The sequence below is a fragment of the Engystomops pustulosus genome, chromosome 1 (genome assembly GCF_040894005.1).
Source record: "Engystomops pustulosus chromosome 1, aEngPut4.maternal, whole genome shotgun sequence".
NCBI lineage: Eukaryota > Metazoa > Chordata > Amphibia > Anura > Leptodactylidae > Engystomops > Engystomops pustulosus.
In genome coordinates this window covers 221,464,438-221,487,629 of record NC_092411.1, presented here as the reverse complement: position 1 = coordinate 221,487,629, position 23,192 = coordinate 221,464,438, and positions in this window count along the sequence as shown.

Genomic DNA, 23,192 nt, shown 5'->3' with positions numbered 1-23,192 from the left:
GTATGTTTGTTTCACAATGCACAAAAACAAATGGTAGATTTCCTTTAACTTTATCCTTCGATCAAGGATACAGTTTAAAGCATATGTCTTAATAATCAAAGGTCTGGGAGAATCTTTATCTTACCAACATATTCACCACAGATTTATGCAGTTGTTTTGGATTTGTTATAGACAAATCTGCTCCTTTGTATTGTACTGACTTTCATTGAGGCTATGCTATTTGGCCCTAGACAAGTCCGTCAGTCATGTCTGAAGAAGGCTAGTGTCCCCAGACTGAAATGTGCACCCTCGGCATTTATTTATAATGTTTCCTGATTGATCCCCATTTCCATGGAGTGCTAGATGCCATCATCTATCACCACTGGGTCAGATGTCTGATATATACACCTTCACCCTTAACCTAGAGTTAGACTGGGTTCATCTAAAAGATACAGAATTCCAGTCCATTTGTGTATATGTGTTGCAGATACAGTAAGTGAGAGTCAATTGGTTGCTTACCACAATCCTGCTCTGCACTTGAACATATTACACTAGGGTCTTGGGTCCATCTTTTGTCTTCTGTCCTCATCTGAAAGTGTAGACCCACCACTCTGGACCACCACTTTGAAACCTAGCCAGGTTCGATTTCCTATTCAAGGGCATGAATGTTTTATTTAAATAACAGTACTTGAAAATGAGTAAAACAGATTAGAAATGATATCATTTCTAAATATTATAATTTGCGACTGCAAAAGGAATAGATCCGATTTCAGATTTGAAAGTGAGCTTATGGCTCTACTGAAAAGAAACAAGAGATGCAAATGGAATAATCTGTCAAGAAAAAGACAAAGCTTTTTTTAGGTTAATGATCTTTCTGCGACATGTAAAACATTGCCATGTTCTTAAAACAACTTATTTGTTCGGAGCTGCCTGTTCTCTTGGCTATCTTCCAGAAGTCAGATAAGTTGAGCACATTATGACGTCCTGCTGAGATAAATGAAATGTTGTGTATGAAAGAACAATGGAGGACTGTTTCTTCAATCCTACAGAGTTCAGCAAGCAGGAAAATTAAAGTATTAGAGATTTTGAAGCTATTTATGCAAATCTGAAGTACGTCCTATTTATACTATGCAGAGAACCTGATTGTATCTTTAATCCTGGTTTTCTTGCTTAAAGTAATGTGTAATGCCAATGTTGTAACCTAAGCTCATAGAAGCAAACAACCTGAATGCTGTGCTGCCCTTTACAAAACTGCTTTATCTGAGTTCAGTCTTTACATGAAGTTGAAAGCAGTTCTATGTACCCCATCACTTACCAACATAATTTGTGGTCACCTACATAGTCCAACCTTGTTTACAGGACCCAGACTAGTCTTGTATACAGCTCTCAGAATGAATCCCTCCTGTTCATTGTGGATAAGTGGATTCAATTTGATGGGAAAAGTCTATTTTGTATATCAAAGCAATATAATAATATCATAGATTGCTAGGAAAAACCTCTACAACCTCCGGTAAGCATGACAACTACTGGGTGGCTACTAGAGATGAGCAAGCACTAAAATGCTCCAGTGCTAGTTATTGGAGACAAACTTTTCCTGATGCTCGAGTGCTCGTCTCGAATAACGAGCCCCATTGAAGTCAATGGGAGACTCGAGCATTTCTCAAAGGGACCATGGTTCGGGAATAAAATGTGTTATTTAATTGAAAAAGAATGTCTTTTGATAAGTTAACAGATGTATTCAAACATCTGCAATCTATTTTTCACTGTTCCGTGCGTATATTATCTCCCAACAAGTTAGCAGATGTGAAGAACAGTGAAGAATAGAATAAAAACAGTGAACACAGTGAACACAGGATCATTTAAGTGAAAAACACAGTGAAAAACACAGTGAAGAATAGATTGCAGATGTTTGGCACATCTGCTTACTTGTCGGGAGATACGCGCGGAACGGTGCGAACAAAATAGCATGTGAAGAACACTATATATGTGTGTGTGAAGAACACATTGCAGATGTTTCCATACCTCACCCTCTATGCCCTTCCCCCCTCTCCTGGTGAACCCCTCTTATAACTTGTCCTGTCATCTCTTATCTGCAACTTTCTCTCTGAGCTTTCAGCAAGTGTCTGAGACCTCGGGATCTTCTCCTGTGAGACCCCCATTAACACACAGCAGATTTACCTGATTGCAGGGTCTGGAGTCTCTGATCTCCTAGATGCGCTGTCCCGGGATCCGCTCCTCTTCTTCCACTGAAGTCTCCCCGATCTCTCTGCCCTTCCCGATTTCTCTGCCCTTCCCTATGTCTCTGTCCTGTTCCCCGATCTCTCTGTGCTGCTCCCCGATGTCTCTGCCCTCCCCGATGTCTCTCTCCTGTTCCCTGATTTCTCTGTCTTCCTCCCCGATGTCTATGTTCTGTTTCCCGATGTCCCTGTCCTCCCTTATGTCTCTGTGCTGCTCCCCGATGTTTCTGTGCTGCTCCCCGATTTCTCTGTCCTGTTCCCCGATGTCTCTATCCTGCTCCCCGATGTCTCTATCCTGCTCCCCGATGTCTCTGTCCCTCTCCCCGATTTCTCTGTGCTGCTCCCCGATGTCTCTGTGCTGCTCCCCGATTTCTCTGTGCTGCTCCCCGATGTCTCTGTCCTGCTCCCCGATGTCTCTGTGCTGCTCCCCGATGTCTCTTTCCTGCTCCCCGATGTCTCTGTCCTGCTCGCCGATGTCTCTGTGCTGCTCCCCGATCTCTCTGTGCTGCTCCCCGATGTCTCTGTGCTGCTCCCCGATGTCTCTGTGCTGCTCCCCGATGTCTCGTCCTGCTCCCCGATGTTTCTGTCCTGCTCCCCGATGTCTCTGTGCTGCTCCCCGATGTCTCTGTCCTGCTCACCGTGTTCTTCAATGTGTTCTTCACACACATATATATTGTTCCTCAGATACTATTTTGTTTGCACCGTTCCGCGTATCTTCCGACAAGTAAGCAGATGTGCCGAACATCTGTAATCTATTCTGCACTGTGTTTTTCACTGTGTTTTTCACTTAAATGATCCTGTATTCACTGCTTTTATTCTATTCTTCACTGTTCCTCACTGTGTTTTTTTAATTAAATGCTCGATCTCGAGCAGGAGAAATACTCGTCCGAGCAACGAGCCGTTTCGAGTACCTTAATACTCAAACGAGCATCAAGCTCGGACGAGTATACTCACTCATCTCTAGTAGCTACGCATGTATCGTATCCCTTTGAACTAAGATGTGGAGAACATCTTGTGACATTGAGATCATGTCGGTACGATTTAAGGTGAGGAAGAATGTGTTACATCTGTATAAATGGTGTGGAATATTGTATTGCCTAGTGTGTACATCAGACTGCTAGTCTTCACTAGAGAGTTGACTGTATCATATACATCCTGGTAAGTCTGAACATTTTTTGTTTTTGTAGGATGTATATAGTTTTCTGCCAGTCATTTAGGCTTATTAAGATTGAGTCAAGTGCGTAATGCATGACATCACATATTTATACTAGTGCCTCCATTTTGGAAGTATTCCAATTTTGTTAATATTATAATATCATAGTAGATAAGGTTAAGGAAAAAAAAGGTTGTCTGTCAAATTCGTTCCATGGCAAGGTACAAAAAACCATGTAAGGCTGATGCCGAGGGAAAAATATTTCTTCCGACCTCCAATATGGCAATCGGATTAACTCTTCATAAACATGTCCAAATTATCAGCCTTTACAACATTATGTGGCAGAGAGTTCCACAGTCTCACTTCTCTTAGAGTAAAGAAACTCTGTCTGCGGCTATGCTTTAAGTGTTGAGTATGCCCCTTTGTCTTGACCACAGGCCTATTAAGCGATTCAGTCTAGTGCTGGCATAACACAGTACCTATATCCATAGACATATGTTTTTGACAACAATGTCTGAGCAGGAGGTGTCAACATTACCACATAGAGCAGTACATTCAAGCCATCACTTAGTGTCAGGAGATAGACAGCACTCCTGGACAAAACATATGGGTGCTAAAATAAAGTCGTGAAACTTGTATGATTATGACTGGAATAATGCCCAGGCTGTTTTGCCTTTTCTTTAGAATAAAACAGGAGTATTTCAGATTACATATACAATATCAAGCCCTATGCTACATTACCTTAAATCCTAATGATTCATATTCAATTTAGTTCATCTGCCATGTATATACATTAATTCAATTGGATGTTATTTAAAAATGTACCTGTATGTAGATAAATTCCCATAAATGTCATATGGTCCCTTAGTAATGGAAGACAGTCGAATACAACCACCTCTGCTGGAGTGATTGTGTGAAGAAACAAATAGTTTTTGCATATGAAATCGCTGGGAGTTACTCCATGTCCCACTGATATCCAGTGGTAGTGAACCCTGAATCCAGGTAGTGGGACCACCACTGCCAGAGTGCCATAGTGGTTGTATCCAAGAACAACTATCTTGTTTCTAAGGTCCAAAATGGCTACATTTATGGGAAATTATGAAATTATAGGTACATTTTTTTTGTTAAAATGTAATTGAAGAAATGTACAGTATATGTATAGTGAATTAATTAAATGTTTATTCCCAAATGGGAATACCCTACTAATATAAATATCTAACATAATATGTATGTTTAGGTGACACATGCACTTGGCTTTCAGATTAAATGTATAGATCTGCTTTGACTTCATAAGAATTAAATCAATAAATTGTTTACATATATCACTAATAATACAACATTATTCATTCCAGGGAATGAACAGGTGACACACAGAGACAGTGGGCCTTCTGACTAAATCCCCATCCCAGCTAATTCTTCTTGCTTCAGATTACTGTAGGCAGTAAGGGACAACTGATAGAAGTTCCCTACCTGCGTCAAAGTGCTAAAATAAGAGGACAAAACAATAAACACATGTAAGTGTTTTCTCAAGGGCTGGGTCACAACAAAGAGGTCAAACACAGTACAGAATCTCAAGGGGGAAGAGTAGTCTGAATGCAGACATAAAGTCAAAATACCAGGATCCCAAATACAGGAACACAGGATACCAGAAGGATACCGGATACATAATCAGCACTGAACTAATTGTGAGAAGATGTTTAATGTGAAGCCAGAGTCTTAGGCCCAGGAATGAATGGAGCATAGCTCTGTCAGTCACAGTGGGTTAACTGTTGATGAACCAGAGAAAAGCTACAGTAGAAGGTGGGTGTGGTGCAATTAAATCCATCCAGCAAAGTTAAGCCCATGTTAACTCTGACAAACTAATGGATACGTAGGAAATAATATCAAATGTAACTCAAAGGAATTTTCTGAATATTATTCTTTATTGAGAAACAGGCTGAGGTCAGAGAAGACAGCTCAAAATCTTTGTCAAATACTTGAGAGGGAAAGGAAAAACTAGATTCACAGTTACTAATATGGCCACCTTTGCCTGATATGTTTGGGCCTTTAACATTCAGGTCCTTTTTCCTGAGAGAAAATTAACATTTATAAACTAGATACTGACCTAGAGCACTGGAACTTCAAACATTTGCTGAAAGGAGTAAATGAACCCTAAGGGATGAAAACAAAAATGCAGTAAAGCAACTACCCCAACTACTCCCCAACGCCTCTCTGAAGACGCCAGCATAGCTAGAATGATGTATACACACAGCTGACTTTCCTATAGTATACCTCATCACAGACAGCAAAGATAAATATTGACACCAAATTGGAATGGCATTATATTATTTGGAAAGACAAAATATACTCTACTTTTCTACGTTTTCAAATCTGCGTTATTTTCATTTGATTCCCATTCATTTATCTTTTATCACTTGTTTTGTAAGTTTGTAAAACATATTGTGGACAGGTAGCTATGTCACAAACCACTATCATGTTATTATTACTCTTGTCAACAATCCCATCCCGGTTCTATGAGAAATTATGCCAGACATGAGTAAAAAGAGGATCGAGATCAAAATTGAACTTGAATTGAAAATTTTATCAGAAGCAGCTGAAAAATAAATTCATCATCTGGGTTCTCTTCCATCATTTCCATAGCATTCCATTGGTTATCTCAATTTTTTTCACATTACACTAATTAATACATCATACCACAATAATGTATCTTCCACGAAATGAAAAACTTAATTATTAATACTGGAAAACAACTTATGCAACGCTAGAAGTATTCTACTTGTTTATAATTTCAAATAGTAAATGAGCCTTCTGCCACCATATCATTTGTACTAATAGGATGTGAATTTAATAGGTATAAATGAAGACAAGAGTGGCCTTTTTAGCTTCATTATAGCTATCAGCATGATCCTATTTAGTGGATTTATACTGTTGAACTTTTACTAGTTTCTAATATTAAAAGAACATGCATATAATGTTAGTTGATTCTGTAAACTTCTGTAAAGTCTTATTGTGAGTTTTTTCTGAGTTTCTCCAATGGATATTTTACTGTGCTTTTGCAATTTCTGGCCTAGGACAGAAAAATGTTATCTTTTTGTTATTTTTGTGATCTGCTTACCCAGGGTTCAAGATGTAGTAAAAGCTGCAGGTTAACTTCTGATTCAAAGAGGGTTGTCCTAATATCATGTTATTACACTTCACAATAAGCAAATAATGTTATATTAATTGGACATGCTGTACAAAACAAAGAAATAACAATAGAAATTACTCTCTATTGGGGCTGATGTCTGATCAGAACGGTACTGCTCAGCAGTACCCCTGCAGACCTGGTGAGCAGGAGAGTCAGTGGCAGTGCCGGATCCTCTGGTTGTGCCTGGCAGCGGGAGACCCAGACCGGCTCCCATCATTAGAGCTGGAGAAACTGCAGTGATGTCAAAAGACCTTTTTCGTCAGGGGGCGGACTGTACTGTTTTAAAAATCAAAGTTAGTACATATGACACAATACTACACAGTAACAAACAATAATTAATAATAAACATCAACTTTAATACACCATCACATCAATTGTACATGTCATCAACATCAAATGAATGACCAAAAAAATCAATGGGGGATATTTATCAAGGCTTGTATTGGCCTTTTCCTCCACTTATGTCACATCCATGCCAGCTTGGTGTGGGGGGCATGCAGTGGGCTGCGCTGGGCCTTGAAGTATTCTGGCTTATGGCAGGGCTACCCCACACTGGCACATAACCTACTGCCTGCTCTAGTTGCTGTTGAAGCTTATAACACAATTCTTGCCACACCATTGTGAACGGGACATACTAAGAGCTTGATAAATCCTTCCAAATAACCACCATTTGCGTTGCCTGTCTCCCTTTCTGGAGGTTGAGGTGATTCCCTGGGCTATAAATGAGGAGGAGGGTTTGAGGAGAAGACAACTTGTGGCTAGTGGAACTCCCTGATGACAGGTTCCCTTTAAATAGGCATTACACTTTATCTATATATTGTCTCCTGGTTCAAAGTAACTAATGAAAAAACCTGATGAAGTAACTGATTTGTGAATAGACCCTAATTTTGTTGCAACATAATAAACTTAACCTAATAACCTAACCAAATTAACCTAATGAGGCACTTCTTACTAATATGTGTTTTATGCCCAACAAATGTTGGAGCTTTTAGCTACTGCCCCCGCCAGTTTTTTAGTCTCCTGCTCACCTAGAGGGATCAAAAACTGTTTTGGATGGAAAGCTGAATTTGTTCTAGTAATTGTAGTAGTAGCTATAATGCTAAATGTCATACCATGGAAAGTGTACAGGGACTGTATATACTTAATTTCTGAAAGAAGATGATTTCTATATTGCTTGTGTCAGATCAATTGAAATCTAGCAAAAAAAAAAAAGTCATTTTTCATTGCATGATCATGTGGTTTTACCAGAAAATTATTCTAGAAGAATTGCTTCAAGGGCTGAAAAACACAATTGCATGCCTTAGGCAACCACCTAAGAAACTGACATTTCCTTATCTTCTGTGCTGCCTAGTTATTGAATTGATAGAAGAAATGAAAAAAAAAAATATAGGCAGTACAATTTATGTAAGTTTATTATGTTGCAACAAAATTAGGGTCTGTTCACAAATCAGTTACTTCATCAGGTTTTTTCATTAGTTACTTTGAACCAGGAGACAATATATAGATAAAGTGTAATGCCTATTTAAAGGGAACCTGTCATCAGGGAGTTCCACTAGCCACAAGTTGTCTTCTCCTCAAACCCTCCTCCTCATTTATAGCCCAGGGAATCACCTCAACCTCCAGAAAGGGAGACAGGCAACGTAAAATAATCAAAAAGCACTGGATTTATTAATACTGCTGTCCAATGCATTTTTAAAATGAAAATGACATAGGCTATTGGAACCTGCATTCAGGTAAAATAGGTTCCCTTTAAAGGTGATAAACATATAAGCACACTTTAGGTTTATTTGCTATGAATGTTATTGTGAAGTATTGTTATATGATTAATGAAAATGTTTTTATTTTTCATATGCTTGCTCAATGCTGAAACTAAGGGATCGTTCCCGCGGACGTTCATGGGGACGTACATGCGGCCGCACATACGTCTCCATAGACGGCAATGGCAGCCCGACGGCGGTACGATCCGCGCCACACAGCGCAAAAAGATAGAGCATGCTCTATCTTTCTGCGAGTGTGCGGCCGTGCGCCGCTGTTTTCTGTGGATGGAGGAGCGGTCACCTCCCCCTCCCCTCCAGTGAATGAACCCAAACAGGACGTTTGTCTATAGCTAAAGCTGATCAGAGTCTTTGTGTCTGCGATGCCCATGTAATAATTTACCAATCAATGGACTATGGACATTACTTCTTTACCCCCAAGCCCAAGTCCTGCCCCGCTGAATTTGCTGTATAATACTTTGTGACACAAATGAAGCATCTCACATCTGACTAGCCTTGCATGGCATCACTTGTCCACAGAGATTGAGATATTATACAATACTTTGTCTTGGTGTGATTTCTTTGATCTCACTTTGTGGTTTTTGTTAGTAATTAGAGAACCTGAGGTTGAATGAACAGAACTTGACATTATTTTTTTCGTTATATTTTTATGTGTGCGTATGCTCTGCATTTAAAAAGTAACAAAAACAGAACTGTCACATGTTAGCCTATCAATAAAATATTTGTTTTTATGTGTAACTTTATTTATCATTTCCATTTAAAAACGAGTTACTGTGCTTAGGTTTTTTTCCCCTACTGATTCGGTTGACTTCAATTCAATATAGCAGTTCGCCAGCTTGTATGAGCTCCATTATGTTTCCTGCAAAGACCAAACACCTGCTTTTGAAAATGTCATCAGTGTGATGATCATGGAACGGCAAGGGCTATTTATTGTAATGGTTTATGTTGTCTTTTTTAAGCATTTGGACTAGAGCGATCTTTTATTACCACTGATATAGATTTTCAGTTGAACAACAGCTGCTAAACACTTTCTCATTGCCACACTCGCTACACAGGACAATATAGACTTCTATTTGCTATATTACTTTTATACTTATTATTTTATACCTGCCACATTCTGACAGAGAACTGTAATATGTTATTGATTTTTCCTTTGATATGTCATGTAAGAGAGTTGTTACAGAGTCTTGCCTGCAATGTAGTATAACATTACTAAAAACAGATTATCAAAAAAAAATACATTTTTTTTAGAGATTTATCATGCTTTTTCTCCAGTTTGCAGCCAAACTTTGTCTGTGATTGCTATTGTGGTACGTGGTCAGTAATTTAGAAAGATTGCTTTGGACAAGGGAGTTTGTAAAAGCTTTTTAGATTTATGAATTGAGAGTGAAGCTCAGGTGACTCTTAGGACTGATGGCTTAGTAAATTGTTTATGACCAGGTGACCATGTTATGGTTAAACAAGATGTTCACTATTTTTTACAGTTGTTCTCCATGTGGCGGAGATAATAATATATAAATATTAAAAAAAAAAAAATATTAGGATATCATAACAGTTTTCTTGTAACAAAATCCATCCTATACCCTAAAGTATTTATTTCTTTTATTAAATGCTTTCCTAAAAAAACTTCTAAAAACTGTCTGTACAGTAATTTTTCTTTTAACCCCTTAAGGACGCAGCCTGTTTGCAGGTTAAGGCTCGCAACTTTTTTTGGAAATTTGACCAGTGTCTCTTCCTGTGGTAATAACTTTTCAACGCTTTAAGATATCTCTGTGATTTTGAGATTGTTTTCTCGTGAGACATTGTAGTTTATGTTAGTAGTGTCATTTCAGTGATCCGTTCCTTTTTTGGGGGGTAAAAATTCAAAAATTTAGGAAAAATTTGAAAAAAATGACTATTTTCAAAGTTTCAAATGTTATAATTTTTAGACAAAAAGTGATACCACAAATTTTTTTTGATAGAAACCTTTTGCCATTGGTCTTCTTTTTATATCCATAATTTGTTTTACGTTTCCATTATTTTTATGGATGTGAGAAGGTTTGAAGTTTTAGTAGCAACTTCTCAGATTTTCTTGAAATTTGAAAAATGCGAACTTTTTGGTGATCAATTCAGTTTGGAAGTGCTCTATAAAGGCTTATGTACTATATACCCCCACAAGTAACACCATTTTATGAACCTAACATCTCAACCTATTCAAATCAGCATTTAAGAAGTCTGTTAACCCTTTAATTATTTTTCCGGAAGCATATGAAAATGGAGTGGAAATTTTGAAATTTCAATTTTTGATTTCAATCTTTCCAATTTAGCCCTAAAACGGATACATTCAGAAGGAATTTGAGGTAAATATATATTCCTAATTTCTTGCCCTGCTTCTTCCGAGTACGGCAATACCAGACATGTGGATGTCAGCTGCTGTTTCCCCGCACATCGATGTCCAGAACAGAGTTAGCGATACCGGGAATTTGGAAGGCCAATTTGGCTGCAAATATTTTGTGGTGCCACAGTGTAATTGAAGAGCCCCTGAAGTAAAAGTACAATAGAAAACCCCCCAAAATGTCACCATTTCGGAAACTAGACCCCTCAAAGAATTTATCGGTGGTTGTTGTGAGCATTTTAACCCCCGACACGCTGGTCAAAATTGAATGCAAAGTAAATGGTGCAGAGTAAAAATTGTGTTTTTATCTCAAAAATGTCATTTTAGTGCCTCATATACTGTGCCCAACTCATGCCACTTTAGACAAACACCCCAAAAATCATTCTGGGGGTTGTCCCGAGTACAGCAATACCACACATGTGCCAATAATTTACAGACTGGGCGCACAGAAGGGATGAGAACGGAAGGAGTGAAATTTTGATTTTCCAGCTCCGTTTTCACATGTTTGGATTTGGAGTGCCATGTCATGTTGGCAGGGCCCGTGAGGTGCCAGTGCAATAGAAACCCCCAATAAATGATACCATTACGGAAACTAGACCCCTCAAAGAATATATCGGTGGTTGTGGTGAGCATTTTAACCCCCGACACGCTGGTCAAAATTAAATGCAAAGTAAATGGTGCAGAGTAAAAATTGCGTTTTTATCTCAAAAATGTCATTTTAGTGCCTCATATACTGTGCCCAACCCATGCCACTTTAGACAAACACCCCAAAAATCATTCTGCGGGTTGTCCTGAGTACAGCAATACCACACATGTGCCAATAATTCACAGACTGGGCACACAGAAGGGATGAAAACGGAAGGAGTGAAATTTTGATTTTCCAGCTCCGTTTTCACATGTTTGGATTTGGAGTGCCATGTCATGTTGGCAGGGCCCGTGAGGTGCCAGTGCAATAGAAACCCCAATAAATGATACCATTACGGAAACTAGACCCCTCAAAGAATTTATCGGTGGTTGTGCTGAGCATTTTAACCCCCGACACGCTGGTCAAAATTAAATGCAAAGTAAATGGTGCAGAGTAAAAATTGCGTTTTTATCTCAAAAATGTCATTTTAGTGCCTCATATACTGTGCCCAACCCGTGCCACTTTAGACAAACACCCCAAAAATCATTCTGCAGGTTGTCCCGAGTACAGCAATACCACACATGTGCCAATAATTTACAGACTGGGCACACAGAAGGGATGAAAACGGAAGGAGTGAAATTTTGATTTTCCAGCTCCGTTTTCACATGTTTGGATTTGGAGTGCCATGTCATGTTGGCAGGGCCCGTGAGGTGCCAGTGCAATAGAAACCCCAATAAATGATACCATTACGGAAACTAGACCCCTCAAAGAATTTATTGGTGGTTGTGCTGAGCATTTTAACCCCCGACACGCTGGTCAAAATTAAATGCAAAGTAAATGGTGCAGAGTAAAAATTGCGTTTTTATCTCAAAAATGTCATTTTAGTGCCTCATATACTGTGCCCAACTCGTGCCACTTTAGACAAACACCGCAAAAATCATTCTGCGGGTTGTCCTGAGTACAGCAATACCACACATGTGCCAATAATTCACAGACTGGGCACACAAAAGGGATGAGAACGGAAGGAATGAAATTTTGATTTTCCAGCTCCGTTTTCACATGTTTGGATTTGGAGTGCCATGTCATGTTGGCAGGGCCCGTGAGGTGCCAGTGCAATAGAAACCCCCAATAAATGATACCATTACGGAAACTAGACCCCTCAAAGAATTTATCGGTGTTTGTGGTGAGCATTTTAACCCCCGACACGCTGGTCAAAATTAAATGCAAAGTAAATGGTGCAGAGTAAAAATTGCGTTTTTATCTCAAAAATGTCATTTTAGTGCCTCATATACTGTGCCCAACCCATGCCACTTTAGACAAACACCCCAAAAATCATTCTGCGGGTTGTCCTGAGTACAGCAATACCACACATGTGCCAATAATTTACAGACTGGGCACACAGAAGGGATGAAAACGGAAGGAGTGAAATTTAGATTTTCCAGCTCCGTTTTCACATGTTTGGATTTGGAGTGCCATGTCATGTTGGCAGGGCCCGTGAGGTGCCAGTGCAATAGTAACCCCCAATAAATGATACCATTACGGAAACTAGACCCCTCAAAGAATTTATCGGTGGTTGTGGTGAGCATTTTAACCCCCGACACGCTGGTCAAAATTAAATGCAAAGTAAATGGTGCAGAGTAAAAATTGCGTTTTTATCTCAAAAATGTCATTTTAGTGCGTCATATATTGTGCCCAACCCATGCCACTTTAGACAAACACCCCAAAAATCATTCTGTGGGTTGTCCCGAGTACAGCAATACCACACATGTGCCAATAATTTACAGACTGGGCACACGGCAGGGGTCAGGAATAAAGAAGCACAATTTAGGTTTTCAAGCTTCGTTTTCACTAGATTGGTAATGGGGGGGGTACCCCCGAGGTACCAGTACAATAGAAACCCCCAAGTAGTGAACCTATTTTGGAAAGGGCACCCCTCAAAGAATGTATGTAGGCTTGTATGAGCATTTTAACCCCCAACACGCTGGCCAAAATTGAGTGCAAAGTAAATGGTGCAGAGTAAAAATTGTGTTTTTATCTCAAAAATGTCATTTTAGTGCCTCATGTACTGTGCCCAACCCATGCCACTTTAGACAAACACCCCAAAAATCATTCTGCGGGTTGTCCCGAGTACAGCAATACCACACATGTGCCAATAATTTACAGGCTGGGCACACGGCAGGGGTCAGGAATAAAGAAGCACAATTTAGGTTTTCAAGCTTCATTTTCACTAGATTGGTAATGGGGGGTACCCCCGAGGTACCAGTACAATAGAAACCCCCAAGTAGTGAACCTATTTTGGAAAGGGCACCCCTCAAAGAATGTATGTAGGCTTGTATGAGCATTTTAACCCCCAACACGCTGGCCAAAATTGAGTGCAAAGTAAATGGTGCAGAGTAAAAATTGTGTTTTTATCTCAAAAATGTCATTTTAGTGCCTCATGTACTGTGCCCAACCCATGCCACTTTAGACAAACACCCCAAAAATCATTCTGCGGGTTGTCCCGAGTACAGCAATACCACACATGTGCCAATAATTTACAGGCTGGGCACACGGCAGGGGTCAGGAATAAAGAAGCACAATTTAGGTTTTCAAGCTTCGTTTTCACTAGATTGGTAATGGGGGGTACCCCCGAGGTACCAGTACAATAGAAACCCCCAAGTAGTGAACCTATTTTGGAAAGGGCACCCCTCAAAGAATGTATGTAGGCTTGTATGAGCATTTTAACCCCCAACACGCTGGCCAAAATTGAGTGCAAAGTAAATGGTGCAGAGTAAAAATTGTGTTTTTATCTCAAAAATGTCATTTTAGTGCCTCATGTACTGTGCCCAACCCATGCCACTTTAGACAAACACCCCAAAAATCATTCTGCGGGTTGTCCCGAGTACAGCAATACCACACATGTGCCAATAATTTACAGGCTGGGCACACGGCAGGGGTCAGGAATAAAAAAGCACAATTTAGGTTTTCAAGCTTCGTTTTCACTAGATTGGTAATGGGGGGTACCCCCGAGGTACCAGTACAATAGAAACCCCCAAGTAGTGAACCTATTTTGGAAAGGGCACCCCTCAAAGAATGTATGTAGGCTTGTATGAGCATTTTAACCCCCAACACGCTGGCCAAAATTGAGTGCAAAGTAAATGGTGCAGAGTAAAAATTGTGTTTTTATCTCAAAAATGTCATTTTAGTGCCTCATGTACTGTGCCCAACCCATGCCACTTTAGACAAACACCCCAAAAATCATTCTGCGGGTTGTCCCGAGTACAGCAATACCACACATGTGCCAATAATTTACAGGCTGGGCACACGGCAGGGGTCAGGAATAAAGAAGCACAATTTAGGTTTTCAAGCTTCGTTTTCACTAGATTGGTAATGGGGGGTACCCCCGAGGTACCAGTACAATAGAAACCCCCAAGTAGTGAACCCATTTTGGAAAGGGCACCCCTCAAAGAATGTATGTAGGTTTGTATGAGCATTTTAACCACTAAGGTGCTGGCTCAAATGTAATACAAAGTGAGTAGTGCAGAGAAACAATTGTATTGCAATTTATCAAATATGCCATTGAAGTGACAAAAGTATTTTGCCCAACTCATGCCACTTTAGACAAACACCCCAAAAATCATTCTGCGGGTTACCCCGGTTAGGGCAATACCCCATAGGAGGCAATAATCTGTAGGATGGAGACACGACAGGGCTCAAAAGGGAATAACTTGTTGGAGCACAGACATTGTACTTTTTTTTTTCTTTTTGGCATCATGAAAGATTTGTAGATGGCAATAGGGGCCAGTACAGTAGAAACCCCTAAGAACTGACCCTATTTTGGAAACTACACCCCTCCATGAATTAATCTAGGGGTATAGTTAGCATTTTAACCCCACAGGTGGACCCCTGAAAAAGTGCATAATGGATAGTGCATAGTAAAAAATATCCATTATGTCATTTTGTGCCCAGCTGCTGCCACGGGAGACAAACACCCTAAAAATCATGATGCATGTTTTCCCGGGTAAAGCATACGGGACAGTAATCTACAGGCTGGGCACATGGCAGGGCTTAGAAGGGAAGATGCGGCATGCGGCATGATGTATAAGCTGTGCGTCAGGGTAACAACAGGGTACTCTAAAAATCCAGGGATGTATGATAAATTCGGAAGCAATCTTTCATACATAACCCTGGTTTTTCTGGGCATGTCTCACAGTGATGAATGGTGTCCTTCCTAATGCCATTTTTGGAGCACACCCTGCACCTCTTTTGTGACCTTCCCTTGCTGGCTGATTGGGGAACTACTCCTGGAAAGTGCTGCCCTGGTACAATACGTGATGTGGCCTCACTTCCAGATGTGCTAGCACTCTCCCCTTCCTGGTCTCCAAAAAGAAAGTACTTTATTACCACCTCTTGAAATTCCAGGAAAGTTCCCCTCTGGCCGGCATATCGATGCAGCACATAAGCATTATACAATGCCATCTGCATGATGTGCACGGCCAGCTTCTTGTACCACACCCTCGACTTCCGCATGGCATTGTACGGCTGAAGCACCTGGTCAGACAAGTCCACCCCTCCCATGTATTTATTATAATCTAAAATACAGTCTGGCTTGGGGGCTTCTGCACTGGCACCTCGTACTGGGACAGGGGTGGTGGTGTGCTCATGTATTGTGGTTAATACAAGGACCTCTCTCTTGTCCTTGTACTTAACACACAGCACAGAGTCGCTGCATAGTGCCCTGCTTTCGTGCCTTTTAAGTTTTTGCCCAAGCAGCGACTTAGGGAGACCTCTCTGATTTCTGCGTACAGTGCCGCATGCCGCAGTATTTCTGGAAGTGAGGCACTTGAACAGGGTGGTGCTGGTGTAGAAATTGTCCAGGTAGATGTGGTAGCCCTGGTCCAGCAGTGGGTGCACTAAATCCCACACTATCTTCCCTGTAACACCCAGGAAGGGGGGGCATTCTGGGGGCACTATAGTGGAGTCCTTCCCTTCATATACCCTGAACTTGTATGTGTACCCTGATGAACTTTCGCACAGCTTATACATTTTCACACCATATCTTGCCCTCTTATTGGGCAGGTACTGGCGGAATTGAAGTCTCCCTTTGAATTGTACCAGGGACTCGTCTATGCTCACATGTTTGGCGGGAGTATATGCCTGGGCAAACTTGGCACTAAAATGATCTAATATGGGCCTGACCTTAAATAACCGATCATAACTGGGGTCACCTCTGGGTGGGCACTGTGTGTTGTCAGTGTAGTGCAAAAACTTATGGATGGCTTCAAAGCGCATCCTGCTCATTGCCATGCGGAACATGGGGGTGTGGTACAGTATGTCTGTGCTCCAGTAGTCCCTGATTGAAGGCTTCTTTACTATCCCCATAAGGAGTATTATGCCCCAATACTTGTGCATCTCTGCTGCAGTGACAGGGGTCCACCTGTAGGGTTGTGCATAAAAGGACGTGGGGTTTTGGGCAATATGTTGTGCAGCGTAGAGATTTGTCTGAAATATAATAATATTCAGCAGCGCCTCATCAAAAAAAAACTTAAAAAAGTCCACAGCTCTGAGCCCTGTCGTGTCAAAGTTAATTCCAGGATGGCCCGTAAAGTCAGGGACCTGAGGGGTATAATTATCTGGGGCTACCCATGTGGGGTCAGTGGAAGCCCCAGACGCTTCTCCTGCAGAAGTCCCAGAAACTTCTCCTGCAGAAGTCCCAGGCACTTCTCCTGCAGAAGTCCCAGGCACTTCTCCTGCAGAAGTCCCAGGCACTTCTCCTGCAGAAGTCCCAGGCACTTCTCCTGCAGAAGTCCCTGGAACCCTACGGCGCCTTCTTGGGGGTCCTTCCAGGTCACTAGAAGATGAGCAGGAGGATGATGATAAGTAAAAGGGACCATCATCCCCACTAGCTGACTCGGTGTCAGAGGCAAGCATGTTATATGCCTCCAACACGGTGTACGTCTTCTGAGACATTGCACACAAAAAAAATAGAGAACTAGAAAAATTAGATAATGTGCACCAAACTACACGGATAAACCGTCTAGCAGGCACACAAAAAAAAAATATAATGCACACCAAACTACACGGACAAGCCGCACAGATGGCACACACAAAAAATAATGTGCACTAAACTACACGGACAAGCCGCACAGATAGCACACAAAAAAAAAAAGAGAATGCACACCAAACCACACGGACAAGCCGCACAGATGGCACACAAAAAATAATGCGCACTAAACTACACGGACAAGCCGCACAGATAGCACACAAAAAAAATAATGTGCACTAAACTACACGGACAAGCCGCACAGATAGCACACAAAAAAAAAAAGAGAATGCACACCAAACCACACGGACAAGCCGCACAGATGGCACACAAAAAATAATGTGCACTAAACTACACGGACAAGCCGCACAGATAGCACACAAAAAAAAAAAGAGAATGCACACCAAACCACACGGACAAGCCGCACAGATGGCACACAAAAAATAATGCGCACTAAACTACACGGACAAGCCGCACAGATAGCACACAAAAAAAATAATGTGCACTAAACTACACGGACAAGCCGCACAGATAGCACACAAAAAAAAAAAGAGAATGCACACCAAACCACACGGACCAGCCGCACAGATGGCACACAAAAAATAATGCGCACTAAACTACACGGACAAGCCGCACAGATAGCACACAAAAAAAATAATGCGCACTAAACTACACGGACAAGCCGCACAGATAGCACACAAAAAAAAAGAGAATGCACACCAAACCACACGGACAAGCCGCACAGATGGCACACACAAAAAGTAGCTACGTACGGGTACACCTACGGCGCTCTGGAAAAAAATATTACCAGGCACCGAAAAAAAACCTATGTGCACCGCGCAAAAAGGCGCTACAAATGCACCTAGCTTGCCCTAAGACAAACTAACTACCGCTAAGACTGCTAAAGATTCTGTGCAGCGCTATTCACACGGCGCACTGAAAAGTGCGTCCAGTGCAGAACAACGCTAACACAGCGCACTGAAAAGTGCGTTTGGGTTCAGAAGGGACAGACAGGGAAAAACGGAAGACACGTGGGATCACACAAGGCGATCACACAGGGAACACACAGGACACAGGAAAAAACAGATAGGATGGGAATTTGTAGGGAACAATAGGGATCAGATAAGGATCAGAACACTATTTATAGTGTAAAAGTGTATTTTGGTGCACACAGTAACGCTCTTTCCTCTCTCCAGCGATACCAAACCAAAATGGTGCCGCTGGAGGAAGAGGAAGGGGCTAAAACCACGTTTTTCAGCCCAAAATCGCTGTAATTGGCCAGTCAGGTTTGACTGGCCAATCACGGCGATCGGCGGGCGGGACCGATTTGATTGGTCGGGTGACGGAGACAGGAACTCCTCCTGCCTCTGTCACCCAATTCTCGTCCCGATGTCACCACGTCGCGAGACGTGGTGACAATTCTAAAATCCTATGCGCTCGCGCCGTAGCTGTACTGCGCTGAGCGCTAATCGTCGGAAGCTGCGCAGTACAGCTACGGCGCGGAGCGCTAAGGTGTTAAAGATGTTGTGGTTTCTATATTAACTGTTACAATATTGATTCTAAATTGTGGAAAAAAGTAACTGATGCTCACTCCAAGTTCATGTCCCTGTCTAGAATTCCAAAATACACAAAATACTGCCTATATAAAGAGGAACATTTAAAATAAACTTTTATTTAATGTATCATAATACTGTATATGCTGGAGCTAACAATAACAAAACAAACGTGGAAGCACAGCTTACAAAATACTAATTTCACAATTACTAAAGCCCTTGCACCAGTTTTCTGTTGGACTTTGCATGTTCTTTTATGTGCAAACTGCTTGCAGAGTTATTTATGAAATTTATGTGACACATTAGTGTCGCAGACGACACATTTGTGGTGCAGCTTCACAATTCCCAATGCAACACAAATTTCTGCAAGGGGCGTTCCGGTGACAAGTCGGACCGTGCTTCACATTTATCATGCAAAGTCCGACAGAAGTGTGAAAAGTGTGAAAAAGTGTCCTATGTGAAAGGTGCAACAAAAAAAGGTGTACTCTGTCGTGGCAGATTCATGAAGAACGTATGGCACAACTCCTGCATCTGGCCCCCTCTGCACACAACACAGGCAAAGTGCATGTAGTGCAGTTTGCACTGTTTTTTGTAAATGTAAAACAGGTTTTAGAGAAAAAAAGATATGTTATATAGTACCTTTCAATGCCATGTGCTCTGTGACTAGACAATTGTCCCCTGGGAGTGGCTATAGAGGAGTGGTCCCTCCACCCTTGAAAAACCACTCCTCCGTGTGTCCTTTTCATATATATGAAAACACCCATCACTTGGCTTATTGACACCGCCTGCTCCTCTGTAGCCCCTCCCAAGTGATTGGCGTTACTTATATATTGGAAAAGGACACACAAAGGTGCGGTTTCCCAAGGGTGGGGGGAGCTGCTCCTCTATAGCCACTCCCAGGGGACAAGTGCCTAGTCACAGAGCAGATGGCATTGAAAGGTACTATATAACATATCTTTTTTTCTGCAAAACCTATTTTAATACAAAAACTCTTTGGCAGTGTATGTACTATGCTCTGTGGGGACTGGAGGGTGCTAAAAATGGGTCTCCTGGTGACAGGTTCCCTTTAACATAGAGCGTGAGACACACTTCTGTCGGACTTTGCATGACATATGTGTCGCACAGTCTGACTGTGCACAGGAACACCTCTTTATGTGCACAAACAGTACAGCTGTGACATAAATGAGTCGCGTTCAACATATATGTGGTGCAGTCACTTCTTAAATACATGTGCTAGAAGTGCACATAAAAGAACATGCAAAAATTGGCACAGGGGCTTTAGTAAATGTGGCCCACTATGTACAAACTTCTCAGCTCCTCCTGCTCTATAACATGCCTCATGCAGATAACATATTGGGGCACATTTACTAAGAGTAGTGCAAACTGCACGAAAAGTGCGTTTGCCTGTGTATAATCCTGGGTGTACCAGAATCATGAAAAATGTGCACCAGAAATCATGAATGAGCTCCGAAATACTCCCTAAATTGTTTTGCATGATGCCTTATGCAGCATGCACCACAAAGTGTTACATGCGTCACAAGTCACATGTGTCGTGTGTGCCAGAAATATGTCTCAGACACTTCTCAAATACATGTACAAGCAATTTGCAAGTGTCAAGGAAGATATGTTAGCCCTTTTTCAGTAGTGGGTGCTATTCTTCCAGCAATTCCCAGGAAGGGGGGTGGGGGGCATTCTGGAGGCAGTATTCTGGAGTCCTACCCTTTATACACTCTGAACTTGTATGTATAACCTGATGTACTCTCACACAGCTTATACATCTTCACACCATACCATGCCATCTAGAGTAATTTGGCAGGTACTGGCAGAAATGAAGTCTCCCTTTAAAATGTACCAGGGACTTGTCAATAGATAGTGGCTTCTCAGGGATACATGCTTCCTTAAATTTGGCACTTAAATGATCTATAATGGGCCTGACCTTACATAAACAATCATATCTGGGGCCATCTCTGGGTGGCCACTTTGTATTATCAACATAATGTATACATTTATGGAAGACTTAAAAGCGCAAATTGCTATGAGGAACATCAGGGTGTGGTACAAAATGTCTGTGCTCCAATAGTCCCCATAATCAGTACTATGCCCCAATGTTTCTCCATCTCTGCTGAACTGACAGGGGTCCACCTGTGGGATTGTGCATAAAAAGACGTGGGGTTTTGGGTGATATATTGTGCAGCATAGACATTAGTCTAGCATACTATTATACCAATTAGGTCTTCACAAAAAAAAAAAAAGGCCACTGTTCTGAGCCCTGTGTGACTAAGTGTTTCCCAGTACTGGAAGTAAATTCAGGCATTTGAGGGTCATAGTTACTGGGGGTCACCCATGTGGGGTTAGAAGTCCCAGGCACTTCTTTAGCATTAGTCCTAAGACGTCTTCTCAGTGGTTTTTATGGGTCACTATGGGATGACGAGTATGACAAAATGGACACTGATCCCCACTGGCAGATTCTGTACAGAAGGGAAAAAAACTATACGCCTCCATATCTGTATATGTTTTGCTGGCCATGTGCATGACTCCATCCTTCAAACACAGCGCCCACTACTAACACCTGCAAACACAGCGTGCACTACTCCCTCTTCCAAACACATGTGCACTACTCCCTCCTCCAAACACGGCAGGCACTACTACCTCCTCCAAACATGGGAGGTAGAGATGGGCGAATTTTTCAAAAATTCAATTTGCCAAGTTCACAGAATATTTCGACAAAATTCGATTTGTCCCGAATCGAATCATGGCGAATCAGGTTAAAAAAAAGGTATTTCCTGTCGTCTGTAGAGAGCCGGGAGGGTGTTGTAGAACACTGTGCCATGCTTAATTATGCATAGGGAGCGGGGTTTGGTCTTCAAACAATCCTGTGTTTTAGTATGACACACACATGACAGCCGCCGCTCTTAGAAACGCTTCACTCTTCATTTCCAAGGGCACTTACAGAGGCCAACTTGACCAAATAAGTGAAGCGGGAACACAGCCTGACAAGGTAACATCTGTGCTAGCTAGGAAGGACTGAGCTTAGGGCCAAGATCCCACTATAACATCAAAGAGTGCACTCTTTTTACACTGACATCAGATGATTCCATAGATGACAACAGAACCTGTCCTGTTAAACAGGAAAGGGTGTCGGCAGTAATTTTGCATTGACGTCACTGATCATTTTGCCATTCTTTTCATCCGTTAGTGTCCGCTTTCAATCCGTCAACAATCCATCATTATTGCTTAACCCCTAGGGGACACAGCCTATTTTGGCCTTAAGGACGCGGTCCCATTTTTCAAATCTGACCTGTGTCACTATAAGTGGTTATAGCTTTGGAACGCTATGAGATATCCAGGGGATTTTGAGATTGTTTTCTCGTGACACATTGTACTTCAAATTAGTTTAAAAATTTGGATGAAATCTTTTGCGTTTAGTTATGAAAAAAAACAAAATTTGGCAAAAATTTTGAAAAATTCTTTATTTTCAACGTTCTAAATTCTCTACTTTTGATGCAGACAGTCATAGCACCCAAATAAATTCATAACTTACATTTCCCAAATGTCTGCTTTATGTTGGCATGGTTTTTTAAGATTCCACATATTTTACTAGAATGTTATGAGGCTCAGAATTTAGGTATCATTTTTCACATTTTTTGTAAAATCGCCAAAACCCGTACTTAGATGGACCTGATCAACTTCTAATTGACACTGAGAGGCCTAAATAATAGCGAGACTCGTAAATTACCCCATTGTGGAAACTACACCCCTCAACGTATGAAAAACTACTTTTAAGAAGTTTGTTAACCCTTTACGTGTTTTGTAGGGGTTAAAACAAAATGGAGGTGCAGTCTGCAAATTGTAATATTTTTTCACAATACACCCATTTTGGGTGGAAAATTAAACATTTAAAATGGATTAAATTAAAAAAGGCTCCACAAAGTTTGATACCCAATTTCTCCCGAGTACACGGATACTCTATATGTGATGTTAACTTCTGTATGGGCGCACGGCCGGGCATAGAAGGGAAGGAGGCGCCATCCAAATCAGATTTGCTATGTCACATTGTACAGGCTATAATTTTTTTCTTTTTTTTATTGTGGACCTATAGGGGCTTATTTCTTTTGCCACATGAGATGCACTTTTCTGGTATGTAATTTTGGGGCATCTACAGCTAATTGGTGAGATTTAATTAACTCTTTGTTGGTGGAGGAAATGAAAATCATCAATTTTTAGGAAAATTTTTATGTGTTTTTTATTTGGCCGTTAACCATACCATAAAAATAGTATATTATTTTT